The sequence below is a fragment of the Bos grunniens genome, chromosome 4, assembly GCF_055505025.1.
Source record: "Bos grunniens cultivar Pamir isolate PY7600 chromosome 4, Bosgru_T2T1.0, whole genome shotgun sequence".
Lineage (NCBI taxonomy): Eukaryota > Metazoa > Chordata > Mammalia > Artiodactyla > Bovidae > Bos > Bos grunniens.
Window position 1 is genome coordinate 95,813,026 of NC_141168.1, and position 27,968 is coordinate 95,840,993.

Consider the following 27,968-nt stretch of genomic DNA (forward strand, 5'->3'; position numbering starts at 1 on the left):
CCACCTATTTATCTTATCATCATGCTTATCGCCTTCTAGGAAGATTTGTAGTTTACTTATTGTTTTTACTTCAGTCTGCCTCCACCTCCTTCTCCTAAAACAGAAGCTCCTTGAATTCACATATCTTAGTCACTGATGAATCCCAAAAACCTAAGGCTGTCTGCTGTATAACAGATGCCCAATGGTTACTTCATTTTTTAAAATGAGTAAGTATATTTTCTTTAAAATTAATAACCTGAACCTATTGTGGCACTTACGGGACTATGTTTTACTCGGTATGTATGTGTGTGTGTGTGTGTGTGTGTGTATTTGTGTGTATGTGTATGTGAGTAATGAGTAAAACACACACACACACATATATATATATATATGAAATGAATAAAAAAGTGAAAGTGTTAGTCACTCAGTTGTGTCCAACTCTGTGACCCTACCTGACCTACCTGCCCATGGGATTCTCCAGGCAAGAATACTGGAGTGGGTTGCCATTCCCTTTTCCAGGGGATCTTCCCAACCCAGGGATAGAACCCAGGTCTGCTTCATTGCAGGCAGATTCTGCAATTTTATATATATATATACACATATATATATATACACACATACACACACACATATATTTGCATATTGGGCTGGGAGTTTGGTGGCGTGTGTATTCTCATTTTATCAGTTGACATGGAATTATATGTGTTTACGGAGGAGTTGTTGCTTGAGCTGATGCTTGCCTTCTGAAATGTCTCTATAACATAGTTTAGTAAAATGTTAACAAATCCCAATGAAACACATCTGCTCTACTGTTGTCTCCAACTCCTGGTCTCTTCAAACTTTTAAAACTGTCATAGACTACTGGAAACATGACTGCATTTGAAATTAGTTCAATAAAACAGTAGTTGCAGATGCATCATTAAGGGTTTAAAACCAAATTTTCGGCCAAAGGGAATGGCTTGTAAATGTCTGGCCATGACTCCAGTGGTGTAGAAGGAAGTTTTCTGGCAATGAGGGAAGTGGGGCTCCCTGCTCGCTGACACATAAATGACTAAATTCGAGAGTTTTCTTCATGTGTCTGCTCACCAATGGATGTGTAACTGGATGCTAGTATTGCAGTGCACTTGTAGGTTAAAATCCAGGAGGTGATGAAAGACAATCTACGGTAATAGAATTGGAGGAACTCGGGGGATTGGATCAACCAGGTACAGTCTTACTGCTCCCTCTTTTTCACTTTATATAAGCATTTTTTCCCTACAATCTAGAAAGTACAGTGCGAGTGCTTTCCAATGTAATTGATGGCCCCGTCTGGCATAAGTGATTCCACATGGTGGCTGATGAACGACTCTTGGGTTAGCCCCTCCTCTTGTTCAAGAAACAGACAAATTAGCAGACTTTTCTCTCTTCTCCATAGAACTATCATTCGCACATCAGTTTATCTATCTTAGATGAAATTTTAAATATTTTATAAGCTGGTGAACCCTCTTGTTCTTGGTTTTGGGGGAAAGTGGAGTCTCATAAATAGAATTGCCTTACCTTCTCGGTCATGGGGTTGATGGATGGTCGGAGGGAAAGCAGCATCCCGGGTTTTTCAGAGGCATGTCTCTGCTTAGATCAGATTATATGGTGACTTGCAGTGTAACTATACTAGTATCTCTTTACACAAGAAAAATTTCTTTTAAATAACAGTATCAATTTGGGGTTGCTCAAGGGAGTTAGTAGAAAGGCTTAGAACATGGCAGTAGTAATATATACTCACAAGGTCAAAAATTCTCAGCTTGAGAATGGTTCAGTGTGCTCATTCATCACTTTCCACTTTTGCTCATGTACAAGACACCCAACCAGGTGTAAATTAAAACTACTGTACTAGCATGATCAGGCTTTAAAAAAAAGTATCAAATCCCAATTTACTGCTGTCAATTCACATAAAGATATAATCTTTATGTTGTAGATATTTCTGATTGTGTTGTTCCCAAAACTCAAGGACAGAAACAAACTGAATGATAAGCAGTGTCAATCTTGCATATATATAACAAATATCACCTAAAAATTATAATGCACTATATATATAATTACCTAGTTAATTTTATATACAAACACTGATTAAAATAATCAGAATTTACCAAGAATCCGACAAAGACAACTGAGAAGAAACAAAGTTAAAGGTTTCTTTAATCTACTGGGTAGGCGAGATTGGAGAGATGGCTTTTACAACATTTTTAGGAAAATTCACAGCTGAGGATTCATAGCTGTGATGCTCAGATGAGGACAGCTGATACTCACGCATGTTACTGAAGCCAAGTGGTGGGAGGATATACCGCATCCAAGCTGTTTCCATGAGTGCACAGGCTCTGGCTTGTTTTCTCAAGACTGGAGAAGACATCACACATTCTTTTGGAAGTTGAGTCCAAACCAAAACTCCACTAGATCTCCTGTCCTGCCTGTGTGGTCTGGGTGACCCACTTTAGCTTGACAGAGCTCTGGGAAATTTGATATGTCTACATCCAGTTTAAAGGTTACTCCTGGGTGGTCCTTAGCAGTTAATAGAATTTGATTCTGGGGCCATCATGTGAGATTCAGAGAAGTCCAAGAATCTGGGCCTGGACAAGATCCAGTCTGTTAAGAATGGTGATTACTCCTGAGCATTTCAATATATAAATTGGCAGAACTAGAGCTGTTCTGGGAGAATGTACAGATAACACCAGACACACCTCACCAGCCGTCTGCAGCCATCTTGCTTAGCATCTTCCAAGGCAGAACTCAAGACACCATGTTTTCAGATTGAGCAATAATTATGCATTGAGGAAGCTGTTCAGAACTTTCCAGGAATGGCCTTATGGCTAGAAAAGACACAAAGACATTTGCCTTAATCTATTTAGATTCAATGACTTCTCTAAATAATATAAATTTTTTTATTAAGTGTAATTGCTTTACAATGTTATGTTATGTTTCTGCTGTACAGTGAAGCAAATCAGTTCTATGTATATCCACACACCCTCCCTCTTGAGCCTGCCTCCCACCCCAACCTCCATCCCACCTTACCCCCATCCCTTCCCTCTAGGTCATCCCAGAACACCAAGCTGTGAATACAAGCAGCTTCCCATGAGCTATCTATTTTACACATGGTAGTGTATATATGTCAATTCTTAATTACATGTATATTAATAAAAGAATGGAGATGTGGCAAATCTAGAAATCATTTATATTTTACTATTAAAAAATAATGGGTTGTGGAAAGAGCATGTGCTTTGGAGACACCCAGGCCTGAATTTGAATACTCACTCCCCATTTACAGGCTGAGAGACTTGGGGCATTATCCCAAGAGCAGAAAATATCAAGGATTATTCAAAAAGTGTTCAGATATATTTGTAAGTGTCAGTCTTTTAAGAAAACCAACAATGTTCCAATCGTAAAAACCTGCTTAAAATCGCATGCTGCCTCTGGTATCTGTCTGCATGGCAATCATCAGCATGTAACATAAATGTATATTTTACACATGTACCTTGCTTGCTCCCTGTCTCCCCTTCCACTTTATCCCTAAAAGTAAAACTTCATTGTTTCAGGAATTTATTGTCCGATGTTGTTTACCATTGTATCCTTAGGAACTGCAATAGAGACTGGCGCATAGCATCAACTGAAGTATTCTGATGGTGGCAAAAGTGACCAAGGCCTGACCGTCCTTTCTGCAATGGTGCTCTGGGAGTCAGTGCTTCAGGCCCACTTAGAGCTCTCCTGCCCTGCAACAATTTGGTAAGTACCAATTCGTCTTTTGCTGTTTAAAATTGCTTAAGTTAGGTTGATTTTTCTGAGATTGGACCATGGTTATAATTTAGTAAAGTGATTATTCAGAAATAGCAGTTCTGTGAAATTCTGAGTATAAAGGCAGAAGGGTGGGGATTACTTTGTTCTTCATTTCAGATCTAAAGAGAACATTGAGAATCTTATGTAACTCTGTGGCAGATTGGGGGAGACACAAGAGCCTAGGCTCTGACTTCAGTTTGTTAAATATAAAGGTCACAAATGAGTAACTAGCTGGCAGCTGACAGACAAGCCAAGGAGAGGGGTTGTTGTTTAGTTGCTAAGTTGTGTCTGATTCTTTGTGACCCCATGGACTGTAGCCCGCCAGGCTCTTTTCTCCATGGGATTCTCCAGGCATGAATACTGGAATGGGTTGCTATTTCCTTCTCCAGGGGCTTTTCCCCACCCAGGGATCAAACCTGCGTCTTCTGCACTGGAAGGTGGAGTCTTTACCACTGAGCCACTAGGGAAACCTAAGGAGAGGGGAGGCAGGGATTCTTGTGCTTAGAAGTTCTCAGAGTAAAGACACCTGAATGATTCAACCCATACCATACATGGGCCATGCCTGAGAAAGAGCCTACATGAGATCATCTGTAGGTTCAGGGCTCTCTGAAGGGGAAATGTGATCTCAAGGGAGATTTACTGAAGAGGCCCAGACCCTGAAGCATTCTCAGTGACTATAGAAGGAGTATTAACCAGCCAAATTGGTAATCAACCCTCCTCTTCCATAGAGATGGAGATTTCTGAAGAACCTAAGAAATAGTCTGAGAGTTAGCTCTGTGTCTGCAGCATACAGGGATTACCATACCAGCTCCTAGTCACACAAAAACTGTCTCGTTCTCTTTGCTCCCTTCCTCTTCTGATGGCTGCCAACAAATAGTTGCCTCACCCATTTACTAAATACAGTTTGTGCCTCATCTCTTCCATGTAATAGGCCCCCGCATAACAGGGGTACTCAGCTTTTATTACTGAATGGAAATAGACTTTCTGATGGAGCTATATGTGAAGACTGAAGGTAACCAGAGAATTTGTTATTTATAGTGACAAATGTTTTGTAATAGCATACCATTATAACTATTTGGAGTTAAGAGATCCCTTTTCTACAATTATTGAACTATACTGAAAGTCAAGTGAGATTTGAGAAGCAAGAAAAAGAAGCCTGATTAAGGGAATAGAAAGGAACAAAATATGCAAGAATGGGAGTGACATATGAGACATAATTAGAGGTGTGATTAAAATAGTCATAAAACAATAAAACAGTATGTGTGAAGACAGTCTTTTGCAACAGATCTGAAAACCTTAGACATAGGTGACATAGATGCTTTTCTAAAAATTTAAATTCCTAAAATCATCGTAAAAATTTTTTGAAAATAATCAAAAAAGTTATTGAGAAGGTTAAAAATCTGCCATTAATAAAAGCCACTAAGACCACAGATTTTCACAGCTGGATTACATCAAATCTTCATAAAAAACAGATAATTCCTATGTTATTTAAGTTACTACAATCCACTGGAAAAAATTCTTAATATGAAACCTTATGAAGTTAGCATATAAAAACAAAAATGTAGCCTGAACTCCTATATAAATACAGATACAGAGATCTTTGTAAAATAAGAGATAGTTGTAATATCCCAAAGTCCATCAGTATAATGACTTACCTCAATCTATTTAAAAGTTATATGGTAATACCAGTACATTATGAAAGAATTATATGAATTAATAGGAATAAATTATGACAAAATAATAAACCTAAAATTAATCATTAAGTTAGAAAATTCTCATTGAAGTTAATATGAAAAATTAGATGTAAATTTCTACTGCTGCTATTGCTTTGGAATGCTAAGTAAAAAATATTAGTATAAATATTAGAAAATAGATTTTTTTCTAATGACAATATTAATCTAGAAATTCAGATTCTAGTTAAAATCAGAACCAATGAAAAATAATGGATAAGAGAATTTAAGATAAAAACAAAATAAATATGTTAAGACCAAAAGGTTTTGTTTATATTATCTGTAAGCAATGGCAATGAAAGTGGAAAGATATTCATTTATAATAAAGAGTATAATATTTTCATAGATAACTTTAAAAAAAGAAAACAAAGGACATATATTTTTAAAAATCTATGAATCTTATTCACAGACTACTAAAAGACATAAAACAATATTTAAACTATGGAAAAATATACTGTGATTTTGGATGGGAAGAATATAGTAAAAATGCCAATTATTCAATAAATTTGAGGCACTAATAAATAGAACTTCATCAAGGTTGTTTTTAGAACTGGATACAATGATATAAAACTTCACTTGGAAGAATATAAGTCTGAAACAGCCAAGGAAAGTTAGATATAGAGTCAGAAGCTGTGAAATATGCTTTATACATCAGACTATAAAGTCGCTATAATAATATCAATATGGTATTAGCCATATGGATCCATAAAAAAAGAGAATCTAGAAAATAAATGTGTGTATATGAAACTTTCATATATGGTCACATTAGCTACTCTTTGGGAAAAGAAAGACTTATTTATTAAATAGAGATGACAATTAGCTGTTTAACCAGAGGGAACTAAGTTGGGTCCACTCATGTGGAAGAATTAATATAGTAAAAATGCCAGTGGTCCCTATTATGTGTTGTTCAATGCTGTAGCCACCAGGCACAGATGTTATTTACATTTAAATAGAAATTAATCTAAATTAAATTAAAAATGATGTTTCTCAGCAGCTTCAGTCATATTTTTTAAAGTGGGGCTAGTGTTTGTTTATTGCGGAGAAGGCAATGGCAACCCACTCCAGTACTCTTGCCTGGAAAATCCCATGGACGGAGGGGCCTGGTGGGCTGCAGTCCATGGGGTCGCTAGGAGTCCGACATGACTGAGCGACTTCACTTTTTTTACTTTCATGCATTGGAGAAGGAAATGACAACCCACTCCAGTGTTCTTGCCTGAAGAATCCCAGGGACGGGGGAGCCCGGTGGGCTGCCGTCTGTGGGGTCGCACAGAGTCGGACACGACTGAAGCAACTTAGCAGCAGCAGCAGCAGTGTTTATTGAGTAGTGTAGATTATAGAAGGTTTCTATATTTGTAAAATATTTTGTGGATAGCAGAGATTTCTCTCTTTTTCCATATAATACTTCAGTTCAGTTGCTCAGTCGTGTCTGACTATTTGTGATCCCATGGACTGCAGTACGCCAGGCCTCCCTGTCCGTGACCAACTCCTGGAGTTCACTCAGACTCATGTCCATTGAGTCGGTGATGCCATCCAACTGTCTTATCCTCTGTCGTCCCCTTCTTCTCCTGCCTTCAATCTTTCCCAGCATCAGGGTCTTTTCAAATGAGTCAGCTCTTCGAATCAGGTGGCCAGAGTATTGGAGTTTCAGCTTCAGCATCAGTCCTTCTAATGAATATTCAGGACTGATTTCCTCTAGGATAGACTGGTTTGATCTCCTTGCAGTCCAAGGGACTCTCAAGAGTCTTCTCCAACACCACAGTTCAAAAGCATCAATTCTTCAGCTCAGCTTTCTTTATAGTCTGTCACATCCATACATGACTACTAGAAAAACCATAGCCTTGACTAGATAGACCTTTGTTGGCAAAATAATGTCTCTGCTTCTTAATATGCTGTCTAGGTTGGTTATAACATTTCTTCTGAGGAGCAAGGGTCTTTTAATTTCATGGCTGCAGTCACCATCTGCAGTGATTTTGGAGCCCCCCAAAAATAGTCTCTCACTGTTTCCCCATCTATTTGCCATGAAGTGATGGGACCAGATGCCATAATCTTAGTTTTCTGAATGTTGAGTTTTAAGCCAACTTTTTCACTCTCCTCTTTCACTTTCATCAAGAGGCTCTTTAGTTCCTCTTCACTTTCTGCCATAAGGATGTTGTCATCTGCATATCTGATGTTATTAATATTTCTCCCAGCAATCTTGATTCCAACTTGTGCTTCATCCAGTCCAGCATTTCTCATGATGTACTCTGCATATAAATAAAATAAGCAGGGTGACAATATACAGCCTTGATGTACTCCTTTTCCTATTTGGAACCAGTCTGTTGTTCCATGTCCAGTTCTAACTGTTGCTTCCTGACCTGCATATAGGTTTCTCAAGAGGCAGGTCAGATGGCCTGGTATTCCCATATCTTTAAGAATTTCCAGTTCGTTGTCATCCACACAGTATATTATTTATAAATTGGGCTTCCCTGGTAACTCAGCAGGAGACATGGGTTCAATCTCTGGGTGGGGAAGATCCCCTGGAGAAGGAAATGGCAAGCCACTCCAGTATTCTTGCCTAGAGAATTCCATGGACAGTGGAGCCTGGTAGGGTCACAAAGAGTCGAACATGACTTAGCCACTAAACAACAATTGTTTATAAATATTCACAAACAAAAAATGAATATAAATATATGTGTACATGTACATTTAGTAGTTCCCTATTGATTTAAAATTTAAAAAATAGAAGAAAATCATAAAGGCTACTTATATAGGGATTAAGGGGAAATTGTATAACATTACAGAAGCCCAGAAAAAATAAATTAAGATACACTTGACATTAAAATTATAACTTTTGTATACACACTGATATCAGTATCAGTTAGGGTTCTTGGTTGGAAACAACATGTTCAGAAAATCAATTTTGTAGGAAAAGTGCCCAAACTCTACCAAGGAACTACTTTTGAGAAGATACTTCTGCTGCCTCTGTAGGACACTGAAGCCACGGTTCACTGTCTTGCTTTCATCATTTCCACCTTGGAGTTATGTGCAGGTGAATTTGATAGGAGCATGTTCTTGTACCCTAGTTGCAAGGGAACCTGTGAAAATGAGTTTCTGCTTTCTAGTTGAGGAGACGGAACTCATGAGTAGAAAGTTATTCACATACAGAAAGAGTGTTCAGTAGATCTTAGAACAGACACAGACATGACAAACGTTCACTATACTAACAAAGTCAGCAGACAGATAATAAGAATTACGGGGAAAAAAACAAGGTTGCAACACAATGATGATGAGTGTTTAATGTCTATAATATAGGAGGAATCCTTACAAATTGTAAAGAAAAGGACAAGCTACTCAATAGAAAATTACATCAAAGATATGAATAGGGAATTCACAAATGAGTAAACTCAAATTTCCTGTACTTAAAATAACAATGTAATATGTATCATTTTACCATCACCAACTGACAAAATTTTTAAATTTCAGTAAATCTATTGCTGGTCAGTATAAAGGAAATGATACATTCTTTGCTACTGGAATGATAAATTATCCCCATCTTTTTGGAGAACAATTTTTAACAATGCCTTTAAAAATGTACATAACCACAACCTAGAAGCAACCACATTCTTCAGAAGTAAAAACACCACGGTATAAAAATATACATATGAGAATATTCACTGTCTTTTTCTTTTTTTTTTTTATGAGGCAAAAATCAGAAAGAATGAATGGCCTTCAACTGAGAAAAAAATATGATACAGTCACACTATGGGCTATTGAGAAGCAATTAGAAACCATGAGTAAGACCTATGCCATTTGTCTTGGGGTAATTATGACAACAAGTCGTTGAGTGAGAAAAGCAAGATGCAGAAAAGCAACCAGAACACAACACTACAGCGACCAGAACAACACACAACACACACTATAAAAAATGGCAGGCACTGAACTTTTAAAAAGAATCCTCATGGGGGAGGGTGAATTGATGAAGGTGAAGAAAGGAAACAGAGAAGTAGCAAAGCAAACAAACAGCGACAAACCTTGCAGATTAAAAACATAACCAAAAATCTCATTTACTTAACTCTCTCTACCTGAGTTATGTATATACTTGCTTAACTGTTTCTTAAAACAGTTAAGTGTTGGTCTCTAGACTTTAGAAATGTCTAAAATATATTCTTAGGTGAAAAATTATTCTAGAGTAATATGTAGAGAATGAGTCCATTTAAAAAAAAAAAGGTGTGTGTGTTTTTATGTGTTTTTACCAAAAAGATTATGCATACCTGTTTATTAATTCTGGTTTCATTAGAAAGGGTAGATTTGCCAAGCAAAGGATGGTTACTTATTATACTAATCCAGTTAATTTCAAAATTTATAATGCATTAAAAAACAAAAATTTAAGAATATGTTAACATTCTAGAATATACTATAAAGGGAATAAGCTGTATTATGATTCAGGGAATAATTGGAGACCACTGATCGAGAAGGGGGCCTTTGGGAGAGCCTCTCTGAGGACAGTGTCTGAGCTGAAACCTGAAGGATAACAATAAGGTTTATTGTGGAGAACTGGACAAAGAATTTTCTGAGTCCAGAGGCCTGATAGTTCATCTGAAGGGCAAAAAGGAAGCCAGCCGCCTGCTGTGTCGGAGACAAGTGGATGGGTTTGTGTGGATTAAGGTCAGAGAGACAGGGACTTGTAGACTACCACTAGTAATAGTCTGGGTTAAACCACTTCTGGTAGCGAATAGACTAAAGTACTTACAATGTAAAACCTTTACAACAGCTTCAAATTGCAGAGACTCCAGCCCTTCATCACTAGACTCAACTCAGTTCAGGTGAGTGTGAACTTGGATGGTGCATCTCACATTGCAGATTGCTTCCAACCATAGGCAGTAGGACCTTGTCTTAGTCCATGCTGAAACAGAATAGAAACAAAAGCATAAACTAAAACAAACTCTCCTCCCCATAGGTTGATAGAGAAGCGCTGTTATAAGCCCTGGAAGATGTTTGGTTGCTATTCTCAAAGAGGTAGGAAACAATTTAAACATTTTAAAAAGAAATGAGTCTTTGTATATATTTTACAGAAGAATTCTCTAGTTCAAAACTAGAATTATCCCAGCTTTCATGGTTAAAGTTTTAAATATCTGTATGAAATGTTAAATATCTGTATGTTTTTGTTGTTGTTCAGTCGCTAAGTCCTGACTAACTCTTTGTGACCCCATGGGCTGCGGCACACCAGACCTCCCTGTCAATATCTGTATAAAATTTTTAGCACAAATGTGAGGTGGTTTTATTCCTCCTAGTTGTTACTCTACAATTACATTTAGCTTCTCAGATGCTGGCATGAAAAAGTTTTAAGATGCTTTCAGCCAATGTTTACGGTTTTCAAGGGGAAGATGCTAGAGGAAAAAAGGAGGCAAAGAAGGTAAAATACTTAAAAGGGAATTATTTCAACTAGGAAACATGGATTAAAAGCCTGGTTAAAGGGGGAAAAGGAAACATATGTAGGTTGGAAGAATGAAAAGTAAAGTCAATGGTTTGATGTTTTATTGAAGATGAAGAATTCTTGCAAAATGAGTACCTGAGACTGAAAACTGAATGAACGCAGGTGGCAGCCGGAGAAGGGAGTGACTGATTTTAAGATTTCAGGTATGGTGAGTTACTGCTGATACAGCCAGCATCACTGGCTGGGAGGGGGCGGAGGAACAGGTGACTGAAGGTAAGGAAGGGCTCTGACAGGCAGAGGAAATAGTTCATCCATAGGCCTCCTACAGTTACCAAAAATGATGGCATGAACCAAACTGGAGAAGAGAATGAGTCAAGAGTAAATGTAAGGGAGTAACTGGGTCAAAATATGAGACTAAGAAGGAGATGTAGTGGGTGGTTTAGTCTGGTGGTGCAAGCTGCAAATGGGAGGGGGGTGATACACAACCAATGCCTTACCTTCTTCTGGTACGTGCTACTTGGGGTGTACTAGAAAAATACATCCTCTGTGTCAGACAAGGGAAACAGTATCATCAGGACCTAAGGTAAGAAGTTAAAGATGATGTTCAGAGAAGAGTTTGAATTGATATGGGATCCTCAGGATAACATATTCTTAGGATTGGCTACCTAATTTTTCAGGGCCCAAGGCAAAATGCAAACGCAGGACATCATATTCAAGAATCACACACATACTCACTCCTATGAATACTATTCAGCCATGAGGAAAAAGGAGATCATGATATGTGTGAAAATACGGATGGACCTTTAGGTTTTATGCTAAGTGAAAGCCAAGCAGAGACAAATTCTGCTCTGTAAGGTATCATATATATGTGGAATTGAAAAACAAAACAGTAAAACTCATACAAATAGAGAACTGAAAAGGAGTAGCCAAAGGCTGAAGGCTGGGGAAAGTGGGAAGAGCTTGGTAAAAGGGTATAAACTTTCAGCTGTTAGGTGAATAAAGTCTGAAGATCTAAAGTAAAGCAGGGTGACTGTAGTTAACACTGTAAGGTATAGTTTTGAATACTTACCATTCTCAGTCATCTTTCATGTTGCTACTTTCTAGAGAGGAAAGACACTTCATTCTTTAGGAAGTTTCTAGACATGGATTTTTGCCATGTTGATGTTTGTACTTGATGAATGAAGTAGAAGCCATGGGCATGAGGTGACTTCTATTTCATGTAGCCAATCCTTGAAACCCACATTTCAAACAAGTGTATAGTCAGAAATCATTTAGGTAAATTATCTGATAAAAGTTTATGAAATATAATTGGGTAAATAAAATCATTGTGATGGTGCTTTCACAAAAGAAAAAAGTCCTCATATATGGATGACTTTTTACACATTGAAAAACTATGCTCCTTGGAAAATTTTGTGATCGCATTTCTTAGTACTACATTTTGCTGTTGCTCTATACCTAAGGACTCAGTGATCTCACCACGGATTACTTGGCGTATAAGCCAAATTGGTTATCTTATTTATGACAGAATCTCAGCTTACTTTTTGTCTCCAGATACTTTCATACTGTTGTATGTGTGAGGGATTGGGGGAAGAAAAAAATGCAATTAATTTCAGTCAAACTGATTATTTACAAATCCTTTTTAAAAAAGACACAGCTGGTTGAGTGATTTATTGGCTGACGTAATCTTTGTGCTTATGGAAATATGAATTGATTAATGCTCTCTGTCTAAACTTTGCTTTTGTTTTAATGGACTAGTAATAAATAGGAATTTTGGTCAGTTTGATGTAACCCAAAGTAGAAAACAAAGGACAACTAATGAGTAGGCCTCCTATTTTTTTTTAAGGCACTCCCTGGAGTAGAGGATTTCCTTTCCAGCTATGCATTCTAGATGACTATATCTGTTAGCACAGTTGTATATGTGACACCTTGTAATGGCACAGCTAGATTAAAAGTAGAGAAAATACATTCAGACTCGTTCTAGTTTTAGCATTACTGAAAAAGGGAATTTTTCATTAATTATATTTCTTAGTTAACAGAATTACTTTGTACACATTTCAAAGAATTAGAATATACTAAAATATACAGTAGTGCTACTGTATAAATTGTATCTTTCTATTATTATCTTCATATCCACCTTCTGGAATTTAAGTTGAATTTTATTTTAACTGAGAGTATATTTTAGTTGGCATTATGGTCTGAATTATATTCCTTTCAAAATTCATATGTTGGAGCCCTAAGTTCCTATAACTAAATTTGGAGATGTGGCCTTTAAAGCAGTAATTAGGAATTCCATGGACAGAGGAGCCTGACAGGCTACAGTCCATGGGGTTGCAGAGAGTCAGACATAACTGAGCGACTAACAGTTTCACTTTACTTTTTCAAGATTAAATGAGGTCATCTTGGATCAATAGGACTAGTGCCTTTATGAGAAAAGGAAGAGATTACAGGAATGCACGTGAACAGAGGAAAGGCCATGTGAGAACATAGCAAGAAGGCAGCCATCTGCAAGCCCAGGAGTGAGTCCTCAGAAGACATGAACCCTGCCAGCACCTGGGTCTTGCACTTCCAGCCTGCAGAACAGTGAGAATGAAGTTATGCTATTCAAGATACCTATGTTAGGTATTAATATTTTGTTATGGCAGCCCTAGCAAAGTAATAGAGTTGGAAACTGTTCTGTGTTTTTTAATTTAGTCCTAAAAATAACTCACATCTATCCATTTTTAGAACTACTAGCATACATGATAACAAATGAGTGTCAATTAGAGGCTTTTGAAAAAAATTCAATTTGGATGAAATTAGACACGTTTTCATTTCTCTGAGTTTAACATATTATTTAGAGCAGTAAAGACTTCCACCTTTGCAAATCACTGTTTTAATCTTATCACCAATGTTTGTTGTAAGATATTTAGAAAACATAGGACAAAAGAAAATCACAAGTGGCTCAGAGGTTAAAGCGTCTGCCTGCAATGCAGGAGACCTGGGTTCGATCCCTGGGTCAGGAAGATCCCCTAGAGGAGGAAATGGCAACCCACTCCAGTATTCCTGCCTGGAGAATCCCATGGACAGAGGAGCCTGGTGGGCTACAGTCCACGGGGTCGCAAAGAGTCAGACACGACTGAGCGACTTCACTCACTCACTCACTCAATCACTGAAATAGTTTGATATCTCAACATAGCCAGTAATAAAAAATGGAGAGATTAACTACAGAAACTAATTTAAACTAGTGATTTTAAATTTAATCTATGAATATCATTGTCATTAAATATATTTCATATGTACCCATACACACACAACGAACAATTTGAAAGCTATGTCATCAAATTCTGTTGAATGAATTTAGCATAATTAATGTAACTAATCAACTGCTGTTAGATAATTAGAATGTCAAATATTTTCAGTAATAAACAGAACAAATATGATAAATTCTCTATGACATATTTTCAAAAATTAACATATACATATTTTCAGCTGCCCTCTTCTAAAGCCTTCTCTTTTCCTTCCAAAGAGGAAAGCTACGTTGTTTTGGCAATTTAAGGCTTGGGGTTTTGGCTGTGTTGATCCAGGAAATGGATGAATGAGAGCACTGTTTAAGAGGCTATATTAATTCACTTGAGGAAGACACATGCAAGACAAGAAAAAAGTTGATCTGAAAAGATGGAGAAAAGAGGTGACAGAGAAGAAATGACCAGTGCTTAATTATATTAAAAGGTTTTGGAGAATTTTAATAGAGAATCAGAGACAGTGGGAGAACCTACCCAACTGTAGTGAGGCTTTTAGGGAAGATAAATGGAGGAAGAGGATTTTTAGAAGTTCTGTGGGGTATGACTAAAATACCCTTCCTAAGTCCTTTTGAGAAACCTTACAATTTTCATTTTTTATTTTTGAATATCAGATGTTTTCTTTAAAATATAAAAAACACTGATTAAAACCACCACAAATGCTATGTATTCATTTTAATAACAGGGATCGATCTATCTATGTGTGTGTGTGCATACATATATATGTGTATACAGCTTAATTCTTGAATATACTCAATTTATAAATAACATGCTTCATAAAAAGGGTGTGTAAAATTTAAAGGTTTTAATCTATATTTTTAAACTGCTATATAAGAAATCTCTTTATATCCATTGAGAGTATTTAAAAGTGCTTGTTTTCTTACATTTGTTCAACTTTGCCAACTGATAAACAATGATGTCAAATTATTTTAACTTTCATTTTTATTAAATGTGTATAGATATTTTCTCATATTATTCTCTGTCTCTCTCTCATATTATTACCATTTCATCTCTCCCTCTCATATAAATGGCAGGCCTATAAATTTTCTTTGTAATTAACGGTTGGATAATAGCTCATAAAATGTATAATTTCCAATATTTATAAGATTCTTTTGCATAGTATTTTCACTTTTAAGTGGAATGCAAAGCTAATATGTTACTTAAAAACAATCTAGTTTCAGGTAATGGTACAGATGTAATGTTTTCTAAAACAAAAAAATGCTGTAGTTAGAACTCTTAGAAAATACTTTTCTTAGTTATCATTCTTTCCTAGAATATGGATTATTTCTTCAGTTTAAAAGGGTTGACTTTCAGATTCAATTTAAATTTCTTTTAGATAGATGTTGTCCGCCAGCCTGCAAAACTCTATTTAACTTGAGAGAAAATTGATGAGTACACAAACTCATTTATATTTTTACTTTTTCTTACTGCCTCAGTAGTTTTGGATATGTTACTCCTTATTACCATTTACGCCTTCAGCTTCCACCTGTGCTTTTGATCAGATTCCTTTTCCGTTTCTTATTTCAAGTAGTAAAATCTATCAACAAACTTCTAACTCAAGACAAAACTTGAAAATCACATTTAATACCAGCTTTTCCTCTATATTTTCTATGTGAAATCCTATCGATTTTATTTCCTGAATATATTCAGTATGTTTCTTTTTCCTGCTCATGGCAAATAGTGCTTAGCATAGGCCCTTATTAGTTCATCATGATCTTTTTCATAAATTTCTTAATGCATCTTCATCACCTAATGAATCCCAGACCCTACTAATCTGGTATCTAAAGCCCTCTTGATCAGTTCTAGCTCTCTTGTCTAGTCTCTTCCGTCTTTCCATCTCTTGCATTTTGTTTTGAGTAATTTGTGATTCCTTAAAATTCAACATGTTTTATGCGTCTGTTCTTTTCATAAACTATTTCCTTGGAAGTAAGAGTCTATGATATGCCTTTTTCTTTGATTTCTTAAATTTAGCTTTTAAGAGTTAGTTTGCTTGCCTCTTGAGAGCTTATCTGGTATGGGCCAGGTGCTCATCCTTATATATACATATATGTGTGTGTGTTAGTCACGCAGACATGTCCAACTCTTTGTGACCCCATGGACTATAGCCCACCAAGCTCCTCTGTCCATGGAATTCTCCAGGCAAGAATACTGGAGTGGGTTGCCATTCCCTTCTCCAATATATATATTTTATGATACTTTTCCTTCTGCTTAGAACCTTTCTGTATCATGATTAAGCTCTTGGCTCATTTTCTACTTCTCCTGTGATTAGTAGTAACTTTATGTATAAGAGTATCTCATTTTCCTTTGTACTTAAAATATCTAATAATGTATATACATATATGTTTGTATATAGTAATACATGTATATATGCTATTAGGATATATACACACACATGCATACAACAATAAGTAATTTTTGGACTACACTGAATGCCACATATTCGTTTCTCCTCTATTATGATAAGTATAAGAAATGAGCTATTGTAATTTTCTTAAAAGCTTGAAACAAGTTCAGAAAGTGTTTACTATTATACTTTCTTATTTCACTGTGAAGAAAGCTGAGCACTGAAGAATTGATGCTTTTGAACTGTGGTGTTGGAGAAGACTCTGGAGAGTCCCTTGGACTGCAAGATCCAACCAGTCCACTCTAAAGGAGAGCAGTCCTGAGTGTTCATTGGAAGGACTGAAGCTGAAACTCCAGTACTTTGGCCACGTCATGCGAAGAGTTGACTCATTGGAAAAGACTCTGATGCTGGGAGGGATTGGGGGCAGGAGGAAAAGGGGACGACTGGATGGCATCACCGACATGATGGACATGAGTTTGGGTGAACTCCGGGAGTTGGTGATGGACAGGGAGGGCTGGCTTGCTGCGATTCATGGGCTCGCAAAGAGTCAGACACGACTGAGCGACTGAACTGAACTGAACTGATTTCACTAGAGGTGGGGGAAATCCCTAGCCCTTGGCTCCAAGTTTATATATTTAGTGTAAAGGGATGTATCTTATCAGTCTTCTTGGTCAGATAGAAGTTCACATTCAAATCCATAAAGTTATTTTTGTTAACTTTATAGAAAACCTCTATTTTATGAACCATGATCTGCCTTCAAATAACAGCATAACATTAATCAACAGAGAGGAGACACAAGAAGAAAACTGAAATATGGGGAGAAAAATATGGGCCCAAGGAGAGAATGAGCTTCCTTGGTGGCTCAGGCAGTAAAGAATCTACCTGTAATGCAGGAGACGTGGGTTTGATCCCTGGAAAGATCCCCTGGAGAAAGGAATGGCCACCCATTCCAGTGTTCTTGCCTGCAGAAATCCATGGACAGAGGAGCTTTGGGGGCTACAGTCCATAGGGTCACAAAGAGTCAGACACAACTGAGTGACTAGGTTGAGTGATTAACACTTCCACACACTTTCACAAGGGAGAAATAGAGCAAAGAGGCTTGGAATTCACTGACTTCGATCAAATCTTTGGTAAGCTTACCGGCTTCGTGTAGCAGAGCTGCACTCACCCATGGACCCCACACAGCCCTTCCAGTGCTTTATCTTATGGATGGAGGGGAGCCTCTGAAAAACAGCAAGAAATAGAGCAACATGACGTGAGACTATGAGAATCTAAACTAATTATTAAGTTTACTTTGACAATGCTGAAAACCAGGAGCTTTCATATGCATACTTCTTCCCATCATACATAGATATACAGATAAACGAATTGTAATCCATTCTATTTTTAAATTATTTGTCATAACCTTGTTTGACCTGACAAGGCTATTCCTTAAAGATAGAATGTATAAATCACACTGTATTTTTTAACTCCCTGCACATAAAACATTGGCTGTGCTCCAGGTATCTAACTGATAATTTTTAGTTTTAAGTTTTAAAAAAATCTTTTTTCCCAATGACCATTACTAAGAAATCAACAGGCCATCCATCAGTGCATAGGTAATATAACCATGAGTTCTCTCCTACCTAACCAAGTTGGGGAAACAGCTAAAGTATTTAATAACTAATGGTGCTCTTCCCTCTCATTTGTGTAATGTATGGCAGCAGAGAAGTGGAGCATTCATGTGTGCTGTGGTTAGTTGCTCAGTCGTGTCTGACTCTTTGCAACCCCATGGACTGTAGCCCACCAGGCTCCTCTGTCCATGGGTGGAAGGGGAATAAAAAGAATCTTCCCTCTCCTACATTTGAGAGATTCTATGCCTCTGAATGCTAGATTCTTTGCATGCAGGAGCTGTGACTCATTAGTGTTTCATCCCCAGTGCCTGGCACATAGTGGGTACTTACAACATGTCAGAATAAGTTAATGGAGGAGAAAAATCTGTTAAGGAACATCTCAACAATTGAGTGAATGGACAGAATACATGTGGGAGAGGAGTTCATTCAATCAACACATGCAGGTACAAACCAAATTTTAGATTAGTTAGAACCAGAAACAATTCCCACTTTGTGAATTTAAATTTAGTTAGACCTAAGGGAGTCTCAGGTCACGTTTGTTACCTGATTTTCACTTTTGACAAAATGACAAAGGAGTGACATTTAGTGATACCAATTGAGAAACTATTTCATCCTGTTTGGGGGGTAGTTTATTTCCTTGTCTTCTTCCTATTTTTAAAGCTTGCAGGTAGCAATATGAAACAGAATGAGCACAGTCTCTCAGTGTCACAACTGGACAATGGGTTGACACTGTAACAGCCACCATAGTTACCTGCAGGCTACTTTCAGGGCCCGCTGTGTGATGGGCCGGACCAGAAGCTCAGCTGTTGCCAGCCGCTGTGGAAGGACACGCTTGCACATATGCAACCCCTGTGCTAGGCGTCCAGGCGGAAAGAAACTGAAACACGGGTTTGGTGTTTGAGTGGAGGCACACTGTGAATAAATACCTAATGCTGATGTGAGCATTATGCCAAAGTCAGGAATCTGTTTGGATAATTGAACATGACATTCATTCTCTTACTGCTGAGTGAAGGAAGGTGGAAAAGTGTAGTTTTTGCTTAACTGGGCCTATCACTTTGAAATTTAGCCCCAGTCATCTGTTACACTGAGAGGGGAATGCTGGCATTTTAGGAAACATATTCCCCCCAAATAAAGGAAATGTAGTTTGTAATGTTCAGAAGCCAGAGCGTTTGACTAGTGCCCTCATTTGTTTTTCAGGTTTTGCTTAAATTGGCTTGCAGATTTATCTGCCATGCATTGCACATGGATATTTTTGTCACCGCATATTTTACAACAGCTGTGATCCTGATGGGGATTCAGTTAACCAAAGGCCCCTCTGCATGCAAGCGGTCACCAGGCATCTAATGGGCTGAGGGCTGAAACGACAATAAAGTGAGCAGAGCCATGCAGCTGCGGACCAAATGTAGGGTAATAACTAGCAGTTGGCCATTACGGGGTTAACTGCTGGTGTTCTGGTGAGTGTAAAAAAATGTGGAGGTCCTGCTCAAAAACACAGCCAAAATGTGAATAGTTCCATTGGGTCGGAGTTAAAATGCTTCTGCTTCCTTTTCAACTGCTGATTATTTTCAGGATACCAATCTTGTGGGAGTGTCTAACACATATATTATTATAATTGTAATTTTTTTGATAACTATGTCATAGTTTTCCAACATGCTTTTAATTGAAACAAGGGATCATTGCAGAATTATCAGCTTCTTAGTCCCTGGGGTTTCAGCCACTAGTGCCTGTGCCTATATAGTTTCCAGACTTGTTCCATCTACCCTAGGAAGAATTTTTACCTATACTTGTTGAGCTGAAGAGCCATCCACTCTGTTGTTTTAAACAATGAAATTGTATCACTGCAATGTCAGTCCAAACATGTGTAATTAACATGGAAAATATGTCTAAGCCATATTGGTCAAGATAGATGACTTCCTTGCATGACTTATAAACAGTTAGAGGCAAAAAGCCAGGATGTCAAAACCAAGTTGTATACCGCAAAGTTTTATCTGGGAGGACTTTCAAATTACAAAGGAAACTAAAGACAAAAATTCAGCCTGCCATACTTTCTCAATAAGGAGGGCAGCTTTCTGGTATCTGTATAAAAATAATCCTCTGTCCTTCTCTTCAACGTGTTTTTTTACACTGCACAGGTCAAAACAGACATCTTATTCTTCTGGAAATGTTCATCACACAGTATAATGGTACATGTCAGAGCTTTCAAATTATTCCGGCTGGAAACAGGTCTCTAATCTCCTTTTAAATTTTATCAGTGACAGCGCACAGAATTCTCTTTGGAATTCTTTGATCAGCAGCCTAGGCTCTGAAAGGCAGAGTTTAGAACTCTGCTCCCTATGTGTTTTTCTGAGTCTGCTGAAAGCCATGAGCTTTGACTTTTTTCCTAGGGTTGTTTTCCTAGGTAATGATCCAATAATACTATTATTAACAGGTAGCAGAGCCCATGGGAACATAGACCACTTACCTGCAGGTGCTCTATTTCTTCGCTGGCAAAAATGAGCTCACTCTGAGTATACCTGAAGAATCTTTTTTGTCCTTAAGTATAATGCACTTCTGTTTTTATGTCATCGGTGGCATCAATTATAAATTAAATGTGCCAGGAACCTCTGAGAAAAATCCTCCTTGTGACTGACTCACATCCAAGAAGGATTACTTACCAGGGTATAAGTTAACTTAGGAAAAGAAAAATTGCTTGACTATAGCCCTACACAGCAAGACAGCCCTTTCCAGAAGGTATAATGAATTATCAGTGAAGAGGTTTGTAGACTTACTTATATGGGAAATTCTACCTCTGAGAAAGAGCCCTTGGTTCCATTCAGGTGCTATGCCAACAAGGTTCTTGACTACTTGGTTTGTGAAAGCTTGCTATTCATGAACTAAACTCATGTTTATTCAAATATTAAAGACCTTGAGATGTCTAATTTATTCTTTAATTATCAAGCAGCTTGAGCTCTGAGTGGTAATTTCATACATGAAAGAGAGGTACAGTGAAAGCAAAAGAGGGAGAAAGAGAGGGAAAGAGGTCCAGGAATATTGCACTCTAGTGTTTCTAAAGGGAAAATTAATTGTCTAAACTGTACTATCTTGATGTTACCTGAGGAAGGGTGTTCATAAAATAAGACTGCTTCCTGCTGCAGAGTTGTTTTCTTGTATGTTACATAGATTTTTTTAAAATATCTGTCAAGGAGAGGGAGGTTAATGTTCTGCCAGCTATATATACATGGGCAGGGGAAGTAAGCATGAAACACATGGGCTCCTGGGAAACTGGAAAAAAGCGTGGAAGGCCTCACTTGTCCTTGGGAATGTGGTAAAGCAAGGAACGCAGAACCATCATCACTCCATCTTTCCTGGCTTTAGTCCCATGTCAGCATTCTAGAAAACCGTTTCTACCCTCTCCCCTTTCCACTGGGCACCTCTGATAAGATCTGACAGAACTGGCAGGAGACAGTAAATTGGAACAAGGATGCATTCCTTTCCATCTTCACCCCACTGGGACCTCCGTATGGAGGATAAGACATCTATTCCAGCCCCGCCCCTCAATCACTGCGGCTGTGCAGTCCTCACTTTTATCTGGATAGACTGAAGACCTAACAGAAGAGTGGGGAATGTATTAGGCATCACCAGAAAAGAACTTACCAAAAAAGGACGTGGGGTACTACCTTGTAAGCCAAAACTCAATTTTATTTTATTTTTTTTAGTACTCAGGCTGATGCCAGTCTGGTCGAGCAACTGCCAACAAATAAGTAAGTATAGTCCAAGGGATTTATTCTTTCTTTCTTTTTTTTTTTTTTTAAGTTGAAGATGTAAGGTAGTAAATTACTTTAAGAAATATTCTCCTCCAAAGCTGACCTGGGGATGTGTTATATAAGTGTGGTGTATACCCATGGGCACATAGTCACATACGTGTGTATCAAGGAATGAATCTGTCATCCTGCATGTATTCCATCTCTTGTGAAATTCCAGGCACTGGAAGTTGGTAGCTGCAGCAACCACAGCATATGCTATAAGCATTTCAGCTATTAAAGTATCTGACACTTGGCAGGTGCATTCAAGAATGACAACTCTTGGCAAGTTCCATCTTATCCTTGCACACGAATAATAAAGAGAAAGGAATACTTTCAGTCTGGCAGAAATAAGCAACAGGTGCTAAAGGCCTTTGCTGTAGTTTAACAGGAGGGAGTATATTAAACAGTGTGAAATAAGCAAACATAATTATAACATACTTATAATGAAAATGATGGCTCCTGGTTAATTCTTGTCTAGACTTGTTCAAAGACCCTGGAGCCAGCACACCTTAGGGGAAGGATTATACTCTTTAAAAATAACAGAATGCATAAAATGTTTAATAGTATACCCTTCATATAGTAAATCCTTCATATTGTAAAAGTCCTTTAGGGATTTTAAAATCTAAGGGCTATTTTTTCAGACGTGGAGCTTTAAGGGTTATCCCATATGTTCAGGGCTGTGGAGGCTCCAGCATGTCCTTATCTAGAATATTTTTGTCCATTCTTTAGCTTACAGAGCTGAATCCAGTATCTTACTCTCTTCTTGTATTCATTCTAGGTCTTGAAAGAGATGATTTATTGCATCAATGCTTCTTCTATTCACCACGCATGTAAGATTGCTAATGGCAAGAGTAATTTATTCCTGTGCCCCTCCTGTTCTAGAAGCTGTCAATGAAGATGGTATATCCCAAAGTTCCTACATCTTTGTATCCCTACTGTCTCTTTTGTCTAGTGCTTTGTTTGCAAAATAACTAAGAATGCAATAGCATAATTTGACAATTGTAGTAAAACTGACTAGAATATTTAGGCTCTGGAGTGAAGATTTGCCAAATTCAGAACTGTTTCTAAATTTTGCATATGTGGTTTTGCCTTAATTAAATTCCCCAAGGCTGTTTCTTTTTCTGTAAAGTCAAAATAATATTGAGTTGGCCAAAAACGTCATTCAGATTTCTTCATTCAGGTTATGGAAAAACCTGAATGAATTTTTTGGCCAACCCAATAAAAGCATTTAGTTCACAGGCTCTTTTGAGAACTGAGCTAAATAATGCATTTATTTGCTTTAGTAAAAATATCATATTGTGTTTATTTGAATATGTTACTTTTGTTTATGTTTTTTTAGAGTAGATTCCATTGCAAAGAACTGAGTGGGAATAACGGTGCTAAGAAAGATCATGTGATATTCAGACTTCTCTAGATGCAATTTCTCTGATAAACTTTCTTCCTATGTCATGATCTGAGGCTTTGCTAATTAAGGTGTGCTTCACAGATCAGCAGCATTGGCATGGCCTGGGAGCTTAGGAGAAAGACAGAATCTTGAGTCCCACCCCAAATTGATTCGTAGTCTGTATTTTAATGAGATCCCAAGTGACTTGTGCACTTTAATATTTGAAAAGCTCTGGATTAGACAGCTAAAGTCCTTGCTTATCCTTTCAGATGTTCCTCATCTTACCCCTAATTTAATCACGTGGATTAATCATGTGTAGTCGTAAGGCCGCATGTTTACAGCACACTTGGTGAGCTGGCACAACGGGTGATGGGGACACAGCAGAGCACACTCACAGGTGAGCAGCTCCAGGGGAGGACTACTCAGTGGCTGTTCTCCCCAGGGGAGTGCTGCAATCTGCCTACCTCGCTGCAGATCACAGACACAGCTAAGCACCAGACCTGGAGGCCTCTCCTCCAAGACCCCACCCCTGACAGGCGCATTGACACCCACAGAGCAAAGCAGACCCTGCGCTACATGCTGGCAGGCTCTGGTCAGCACCACACCAATCAGACTCCCTGCTGCTGCTGCTGCTAAGTCGCGTCAGTCGTGTCTGACTCTGTGCGACCCCATAGACGGCAGCCCACCAGGCTCCTCCGTCCCTGGGATTCTCCAGGCAAGAGTACTGGAGTGGACTGCCATTGCCTTCTCCAAATCAGACTCCCTAGCAAGGGGATAATGGCACAAATCTCGACCAACCTCACCCACCAGGAAGCAGACACCAGAAGAGGAACTACTTTAAAATCTCTGAATTGTCAGGCAAGTCCTTCAGAACAAATGACACTTTACTGACACATGTTATTTTAATTTTTCTGGTACACACTCAGACCCCAAAAGCTATAATTGATGCTACCTCTTCTTCCCTCTCTCACCCCCTAACACTTTCACACTCTCATCGTTTCATTCCTAGATTTTGATTTGCCAGTTTCTAGAGAAACTACTAACATATATTAGCATTTCCTTCTTCTGATTTTGAAATTGACATAATATCTATGCAAGGCTTTGTGAGAAAGATGTGAGAAAGGTAATGGATCATTGCTTCATTCCATAAATTACTTTTCTTGTCCTATTAAATCACTGATAGATTTATTTCTGCCTTGGAAAAAAGTTTAGTTAAAAGACATTTCAAGACAAGTTTTGATTATTCTTAATGAAGACAAATACATTCAAATAAATTACAATTAGTTAATTCAAATTAATCATTTAAAAATTCAGGTAAAGATTTTTTTAAAAAAAAGATGATTAGTGCAAACTTCTCCTAAATAAATATATATATATGCACACACACACACATATAATTATATATAGGAGATATAATTATATAATATATAAAATATATAATTATATATTTAAAAGAATATATATTATATATTTTATATGTATTTATAAATATATATATATATATTTCTCTTTTAAATAATACTTTAGAATTACATAAATAGTCCTGTGGTCTTTTTTATGTTTGACACTATTATTATTTCCAATTAATGGGGATATTTTCTATACGGATTTTTTTTCACTAAGAAGTTGAGCGCTATCTTATAACAAAGACAGCTTGAGAATGTGTGTTAACAAAGTCAAACACTGGAAATGAATTTCACAGTCCTCTGCACTGCTCATTCTCACCTCATGAATCCACAAGTGTCTATGAATTTGAAAGATTGCTGCTGGTGGATGATCTCACCTTCCACACTTCCATAGTCTCTGGTTACGCTTTTTCTCCTGTAAATGGCTCCCTGTACTTGGGGCTGCAGTGCCAAACTTTCTAGACAGGCGTAAATTACTGCTTTGTCTCCCTTCCTCTCTTTCTCCATTTATATTTCATACTGTATGACAAAACTGAAAAGGCTGAGTAATGGATGGCGCTGAGGGATGGTGGCCATTCATTGTGTTTTCTTCGTGCTCTGGGTGTTTTACATGTCTGAAATAACAAACCTTATGATACTAGAGATCGAAGGACTTGAACATTTTCATTTGTAGGAGGTAAGCTTTGGTTTTATAAAAGCAGCTGCAAATTAGACTACTTGCTAACTGAAAAGAATGTCTGCAATATGTAGTCAGACAAAATAAGAAAAATATAGAAAGGCCAAAGTAGTAAAGTATACACTTCCTTTTACAAGAGCATTGAGTCATTGACTGAGCTGACATTCCTGCTGTTAACTCACTCATTTTCATAAAATTTGTTTTTCCATTTTAGGAAGAAGATAGATGTTTGTGTCATGCCAGCCCCAGTACCTAACCTACATCTTAATGGGAAGGACAGTGGAACAAATACTCTTCTTTCTCTTATTTGGTTTATTTTAAATTTATAGACTTTAAAACTATTTATCAACTAACTTCCTTCCTCCTTTCCTTCCTTCCTCTTTTTTCCCCAAATAATCTTAAATCTCCCGAGGGGAATACCAGTTTTCTCCTCACTGTTCATGTAGTACGCGCTCCGGGCAAATTCTTTATTTTTCACCCTAAACGTAGAGGCTGCGGATGCCATTTCTTAAAAATTCAAAACAACAAATAGTGGTAAATTCTGTAATTTCTTTCAAAAAATATTCTGCAAAATAAGTGCTTGACGTTATATTGGAACTAAAATGGTCAAATTAAGAGAAAGAAGGAAATGAGTATTTATTCAAGGATCTACTATGTGCCAGAAGTTTTCTGTACATGAATTCTTTTAATCCTCATCACAGCACTGGGTGAGAGCTGTTATTCTTTCCGATCTGTGTTTCAGCAACTGAAATTGAGACACTCAGTAGTTTGCACAGCATCCTGTAGCTACCAAATATGTATGACTCCAAATCCTACAGATTTAGGATGACTTTCCCATTTTCTTCTATACCAGTGTCCCCTCCCTTAATTTTGCAAATAAGACCCATGAAGTGCAAAGAGACCAGGGGGCTTAAACTGGTGACTGAGTTCGAAATGGATAATAGGTCCTCTGACTCAGTTCATCCCACTAAGTCACTGGGAATACAAAGATGAGGGGGGAAAACTCATGAAATTGACCCTAAAATTAAAATTCACATGAAAATATCTATAAGAAAATTTACCATGTTCATTTTTTTGAGGCATGGAATCTGTTAATATATTTCCTGTCTGTTACTGAGAAGAAAATCTCATGTGATTCCTCCTCATGTTTCTTTTTCTTCAGTGCCATGAGTTGATCAGGCCCCAGAGGTGACGACTGTTATTTTTAAGGAATTTTGTATCTGGATGCTGGCAACACAACTTTCTCGTCTCCATGGCACTGGGGCACAGGTCAGATTGTGCTGGGCCAAATTCCAAATATATAGCATGAATTTTCTATTTTCCAGCTATTAAGGCAAAGTGACCTCAGAAATTTGTGCAACTGTTCAAAGAATGAGCCTTATCTTATTCTTATTTCTCTCTCTACCCTTTTCCTCCAACTTCAGAATTGGAACACAGAAGCAACTCCTACTACAGTGATTATTTTTGCACATGTTACTCTCTTTTCTCCTACCAGAGTTACCTTAGAACAAGAACTCCACAGTTGCTAAACAGATAGAGTTTGTGCATGACTGTTACTGTATTTACAGATGAGAAGACAAGATTTGGTAGGTGAGAGATTGGGAGAAAGGATTGAAAAGAAAGGTTCAGGGTTAAGACTTCTTATACCCATTGCTTTGAAGAGTTGGTAAAGAAACAAAAACCACATAACAAAATCTGAGCATCTTTATCAGCCCCTGGCAACCTGCCCTAGATGTGTGCAGCAAGTGGTCTGGATATTCTCCACCCCAGGCCAGCTTGACTACTCGCTGTTCCTCAAATATACCTCATCCTTTCCCTTCTCTGAGCTTCTTAGTAAAAGGTTCCCTCTGATACAACTGTCTTCTATTCCTCCACTTCTACCAATCAAATTTCTACACATCCCTCAACATTGGGTGTAAATGCTGCCCACTCCATGCAGGCCTCTCATGAACTGAGGGTCAGGAATCCCTTTTGTAAGCGACTGTAGCAGCCAGAAATACAGATCTTTTGTAGCACTTACCACTTACTCTACTAAATTTGGAATACTTTTATATCATTGTATCTTTATAAGGTTAAGAATTGTTTCTATAATCCTCATTCCATTTTTTTTTTCGCCACTTGACTTCTAGGACCTCATGCTTTCTCAGTTTTCCTCCTCGCTCACTGGCCATTTCTTCTTGGTGTCTCATTCCCTCCCCCTCTTTGGGTTCTAGCTTATCAGTCTGGATTCTTCACTATTTAGTAAAGCTTCGTTTTGGTACTTGATCAATATCCACTCACTCCCAAGATGATTTTATGGAATTTTACAGCTTTAAATATCATCTCAATGCTGATGACTCCCAAATATGTGTGTCCAGCCTGGACCTTGACCTCAGCTCCCGATGGTTCTCCCCACCTACATGCTGAGTCATCTGCACTTTGCCTCCTCACTTGGCATCTCCTGTGAAATGTGTCTAAAACAGAAATCCCAATCCCTGCCCCCATTGCCATCCCTCAAAACTTGCTTTACCTCCTACCTTCTCTTCTGTAATAAATGGCAACTGACATTTTAGAATCACTGAT

General features: G+C 37.8%; 2 long non-coding RNA genes across 18 annotated transcripts in view; one reads left to right on the forward strand and one right to left on the reverse strand.

The window, feature by feature from the left end:
* The first annotated feature begins 1,057 nt into the window (after positions 1-1,057).
* On the forward strand, positions 1,058-27,963 carry LOC147374560 (uncharacterized). Of its 12 annotated transcripts, XR_015162895.1 has the most exons (12): positions 1,058-1,184; positions 3,275-3,347; positions 3,582-3,729; positions 10,447-10,505; positions 11,033-11,126; positions 13,307-13,542; positions 16,755-17,140; positions 19,356-19,612; positions 21,854-21,898; positions 22,719-22,840; positions 23,594-23,721; positions 25,621-27,963. It is a non-coding gene; the product is annotated as an uncharacterized LOC147374560 (long non-coding RNA). The 12 variants fall into 12 exon arrangements; XR_015162896.1 differs by lacking the exon at positions 16,755-17,140; XR_015162893.1 differs by lacking the exon at positions 1,058-1,184 and having other exon boundaries at positions 2,813-3,347.
* Positions 2,134-27,968, reverse strand: part of LOC147374561 (uncharacterized) — a 186,098-nt gene continuing 160,263 nt past the window's right edge. For 3 of the 6 annotated variants that reach the window (XR_015162890.1, XR_015162891.1, XR_015162892.1), the window contains 5 exons: positions 17,686-17,768; positions 11,421-11,501; positions 10,240-10,392; positions 3,568-3,716; positions 2,134-2,819 (listed from right to left, as the gene is read on the reverse strand). This is a non-coding gene — a long non-coding RNA (uncharacterized LOC147374561). The remainder of the gene's footprint in view (positions 2,820-3,567; positions 3,717-10,239; positions 10,393-11,420; positions 11,502-17,685; positions 17,769-27,968) is intronic. The other 3 variants (XR_015162887.1, XR_015162888.1, XR_015162889.1) reach the window with 1 other exon arrangement.